The 5,139-nt window shown below is 54.1% G+C and overlaps 1 long non-coding RNA gene across 1 annotated transcript in view; it reads left to right on the top strand.

The window, feature by feature from the left end:
* LOC114008307 (uncharacterized) overlaps nt 1-5,139 on the top strand; it is a 314,255-nt gene that overhangs the window by 9,578 nt on the left and 299,538 nt on the right. The gene's annotated exons all lie outside the window — the stretch shown is intronic.

Raw genomic sequence — 5,139 nt, 5'->3', positions numbered from 1 at the left:
CAGCGCCGTCCCGCCCTTTCCGATCACATGCACTGTGAAATGGAGAGCGCCTACATCCATTTCTGGGTATAAGGCACATAGGTCACTTTCCGAGGGACGACGCTGGGAGGCCAAGCTGATTGCAGCAGAGACTGGTCGAAGCCTTTCTCTGCCTTCGCCGGTGCCTGGCCTCGGTCACAGCTGAGCCTGGCAGCCCTAGGCTTCCGTTTCCTAAACAGAACAACGAAATGAAAACGAGATGTGGAATTGACAGGTGCAGGTGGTTACAGGTGCATCACGAACTGTGAAACCATTTTATGGCGGCACCAACGTGAGCAACACCCAGAAATGCAACCTCCCTGGGGACCCACCGTGGCCACCCTTGCTTTTAGCCGGTTGCTTCCAGCAGCCTGGAGAGAGGTGTCCGCAGCACTGGAAGAGGCTGTCAGTGCATAGGCAGGCCAGGGGGAGTCGAGTTGTGCAAGGGGCAGAGCTCGGAAGGTTGAGAGGCTCTGGGGCTGGAGCGAACACGGCAGTGGGAAGAGGAAGGCTCGGAGGAGGGGGCGGGGCTGCGGGGGCCGGCGGACCGGGAGTCGAGTTGTGCAAGGGGCAGAGCTCGGAAGGTTGAGAGGCTCTGGGGCTGGAGCGAACACGGCGGTGGGAAGAGGAAGGCTCGGAGGAGGTGCCAAGGCTGCGGGCTCAGCAGACCACGAGGCAGAGCCGCCCTCTTGGAGCCCGGAGGTGAAGGAAGCAGAGCAATGGTGGTCACTGAGGTCAGGGTGGTGTGTAAGTGGTTCCCCGGATGGTGAGAGGTGGAGCCCCAGAGGATGCTGGCGTTCCTGAACAGGTGTAGAAAAGATGGTGGTCACTGAGGTCAGGGTGGGGTGTAAGTGGTTCCCCGGACGGTGAGAGGCGGAGCCCCAGAGGATGCTGGCGTTCCTGAACAGGTGTAGAAAACGGAGCCAAGAGGACAAAGTGCCCCGGGAAAAGAAGTCAGAGGGGGACAAGAAGGAGCTTTAGGAGGGAAGTGCAGTCACCAGGTCCGACGTGTGCAGAACAGCTGGCTGCAGGGAACTGAGCGCGAGCGCAGAGCACAGGCGAGGGCGTGGAGGGGCCCACTCTGGGCAGAGCAGCAGCCACACGTGTTTCTGTGGTTCACCACTGCTGTTCCTGCCCCGGACCGCGGTGCCACAAAGGCAGCGGCCTCGTCACCTGTGCTCTCCACACTGTCTCCACTGGGAGCGGCAGCCCAGGGGCTGGATGGGAAGAGCCAGGAAAACGGAGCTGTTGGGGTTGCTGCAGGGGTGAGGTGTAGGGGTCCTGTGAGTCAGAGTGGGGAGCTGGCTGAGAAGGGGAGCTCGGACATAATGAGGAGGGACCGTGGATGAGGAGGGTCCGGGGGCAGGTTGGATCAGTCGCCCCCTTGCATGCAGACTTCATGCACCCACCTCAGGAGGCCTCCTTCATGAACTTGAGAGCCGAGACCCGTGGCCCGGGCGGCAGCCTGATGATGGAAGGGAACGCGGGGCACTCTGTGAACGGTGCGAGAACGGCAGCGCTGTCCATGGCTCCTCGCATCAGGACAGAGATGGCACAGGCTGGCCGGCTGTGATGGCCGCTGATACGGGGCTGCTGGAAAGCTAGCTCGGACCGCGTGGCTTGAACAGTGAACGTGTGTGTCCTTTGGAGGCCGGAAGTTCAGGACCGAGGGGAGGGCGGGGTTGGTTTCTCCTGCGGCTTTCTCCCTGGCTTGCAGACGGCCACCTGCCCACTGTGTCCTACCGGCCTTCTCGCTGTGTTCTGGCATCCCTAGTGTCTCTAGGTGTCCACATGTCCTCTTCGTAGGAGGACTGCAGTCACACTAATGGGGGCCGGTCCCAGTGACCTCAGTTCAGCTTAATCACTTCCGTAAGGGCCCTCACTCCAAATCAGTCTCTTTTTGAGGTCCCAGGAGTTGGGGCTTCAACACCGGAGTGGGGGAGGGGCAGTGCTACCTATTACAGTCTTGGAACAGGAATAGAGCTCATTCTTCAGGTATTTATCCAGCATCTATTGGTGGATCATCTGTTTCCAGATTGGGGCTCTAGCCCAGTAATACCCACCAGACTGCAGGTGGACAAGTCCTCAGTGCCTCACTGCAGCAGTGCGCCTCGGTTTCTCGGTCGTGGACCGGAACAGTAACGAACATCCTAACCTCAGCTCCTAACAGGCCCTTAGAGAGTACCTTCTGTGAAGCAGGCGTGTGTCGTCTCATTACAGCTCTACAACCCTCCTGTAACGCAGGCCGAGAAACCCGAGATGCAGGGAGCTTCAGGGTGAGGGGGCAAAGGTCGAAGTTGGCTTTCTCCAGAATGGTCAGATCTGCTGGGCCTGAGGCCTTGGGCAGCAGAGCAGAGCAGCCCAGCTGCTGATCTCTGTCCACAAGGTTGATGTGGGCGAGCTCCCCGGGCATCTGGACAGGCCTGTAGCCCTCATTGGTACCAGCTGGTGCTAGAGAGCTCCATAGTGGGGCAGAGTTTAGGTAAACGACTTTGCCATCCCTCTGCCCGGGAGTCAGAGGGGTGGTGGGGCCTTGGAGATGTGAGGAAGGTGAGGTCTGATTTCAGGTAGGGTGCTTAGGGAGCCTTCTCCTTTTTAGGTGGAAAACCATCTCGACCAACTCTAAATTATGGCAGAGGCACAAGCTGAGGTCAGAGAGAGGAAGAAAGAAGAGCTGTTCCTGGCTTGAAGGATGGTGTTCTGGGCTCAAGCGTAGCAGACCCTCAGACTTACATATCACAAAGTGTCTCTGCAGCTCGCTGTTTCCCTTCGACTAAGCCAGGGCCCTTCCCAGGCGGGGAGCTGACTCAGCCTTCTAAGACTGAGTGCACCATGTGTGTGGGTTGGTCCACTCCATGGCGCTACATTTGGCCAGAGAGGAGCTGGGTGCTTAGACCAGCCAAGGTGCTGGGCTTTGTCTAGGTCCTGGTGGGGAGAAGGAGGCATTCTGATTTTTGGGAGCCTGAAATCCGAGGATGCTCATGGTATGAGGTCTTCTGGGGGCAGAAGGAGTCTCCCTGGATGCACACTGGAAATCTGAGCTTGGGAGCTGGGTTTATAGGAAGGACTTAAATCTTCCAGTTGCTCCCCAACTTGCTTAGAGAAACATCTGAACTCTGTTTCAACCGGCAAGGTGAGGCACAATCTGACTCCTGCCCTCCTTCCAGAAATCTCTCTCCCCATTGCTGTTCCTTCTGGCTGCTCTACTCTTCCTGCTGGTCTAGTGCCTGCTCCAGGGCCTTTGCACCTGCCATCCCTCTATCTGACTCTTCCTTGTCATTCCCACCCCCAGTGTTCTCCAGTGCATAGTCTAAAGTAGCACCCCATCATTTTCCACCCCTCCCCCCATCTTGTTAGCATTATAGGACTTATCACAGCCAGGTATCAGCTTTGTTTGTCACTTACTTATAAACTTCTTTATTTGCTACGTTCTCCCTCTCCCTCCCGCCCTGTGGCCCCTGCCATCTGTCATCTTTGTTATTGACAATGTAGTCTACAACGAGACCCTGGCACTTGATAGAAAGTGGATGAATATAGAAGATTTAATGCTGACAAAAGCAAGCCAGACTACGAGCGAGACATGTATGTCCCCACTTAACCCACACTGATGTCTGCACTCTACGGCAGAGACTGCAGGACTGGAAGGCATAAATGCATGAGAGCAACTGTGGATACCAGAGATAGCGCGGGAGGAGGTGGGGAACGGCGGGGGAGGGAGGAAATCAGGAGGGGTAAAAGCATTTAACGGGGAACCAGCAGTTAGCGTAATGGCTATGTCACTGGATTCCCACGTAGTCGACCATGGTTCGTGTCCCGGACCCGGTGGCTTAAAACTCACGCCGGGCGCGTGTGCATGCATGCCCAAGATCTCGAGAGGAGAATGGAGGAGAAGGGATTGTGGCGTGACCATCCCCCCTGGGGGGTGATTTCTCGCTTTCTGTCTCTATGTCTCTCTCTGTCTGTTTGGCGAGCGCACGCGCCAGGCGCCCTAAAGTGAAAATCTCTCCAAAAAAAAAAAAAGCATTTAATGGAAGATTATCTGTTGATGATAACATGTATCATACTATCTTTGAATGGACTAATATAAAGTATACCTATGCTGAGAAAATTCATTTGGTATGCTTAAATGTAAAAAAAAAAATAAGAAGAAGAAAAAAATAAAAGAAAGGGGGGAAAAAGGATAAAAATAAATAAATAAAATGTAGTCTACAAAAGAGCCTGGCATATGTTAGATGCTCAATGAACACTTTCAGAATGAATGAATAAAATACTCTTTTTCAAGGAATGTAGTTATTATGTCTAAGAAAAAAGGCGGACACAATCATTTCCATGCGAAACTCAACGTTTCTTATCTTTGTGTTTTTTTTTTATGCAGGATCCACTGTCCCTGCCGTACAGCCTGGTAGAGGACCAGAGAGAAACATCTGAACTCTGTTTCAACCGGCAAGGTGAGGCACAATCTGACTCCTGCCCTCCTTCCAGAAATCTCTCTCCCCATTGCTGTTCCTTCTGGCTGCTCTACTCTTCCTGCTGGTCTAGTGCCTGCTCCAGGGCCTTTGCACCTGCCATCCCTCTATCTGACTCTTCCTTGTCATTCCCACCCCCAGTGTTCTCCAGTGCATAGTCTAAAGTAGCACCCCATCATTTTCCACCCCTCCCCCCATCTTGTTAGCATTATAGGACTTATCACAGCCAGGTATCAGCTTTGTTTGTCACTTACTTATAAACTTCTTTATTTGCTACGTTCTCCCTCTCCCTCCCGCCCTGTGGCCCCTGCCATCTGTCATCTTTGTTATTGACAATGTAGTCTACAACGAGACCCTGGCACTTGATAGAAAGTGGATGAATATAGAAGATTTAATGCTGACAAAAGCAAGCCAGACTACGAGCGAGACATGTATGTCCCCACTTAACCCACACTGATGTCTGCACTCTACGGCAGAGACTGCAGGACTGGAAGGCATAAATGCATGAGAGCAACTGTGGATACCAGAGATAGCGCGGGAGGAGGTGGGGAACGGCGGGGGAGGGAGGAAATCAGGAGGGGTAAAAGCATTTAACGGGGAACCAGCAGTTAGCGTAATGGCTATGTCACTGGATTCCCACGTAGTTGACCATGGG

Source organism: Tupaia chinensis, unplaced genomic scaffold (genome assembly GCF_000334495.1).
Source record: "Tupaia chinensis unplaced genomic scaffold, TupChi_1.0 Scaffold000042_1, whole genome shotgun sequence".
NCBI classification, from domain to species: Eukaryota; Metazoa; Chordata; class Mammalia; order Scandentia; family Tupaiidae; genus Tupaia; species Tupaia belangeri.
Note: the sequence above shows the minus strand (reverse complement) of the source record. Positions and strands in the feature narration are given on the sequence as shown.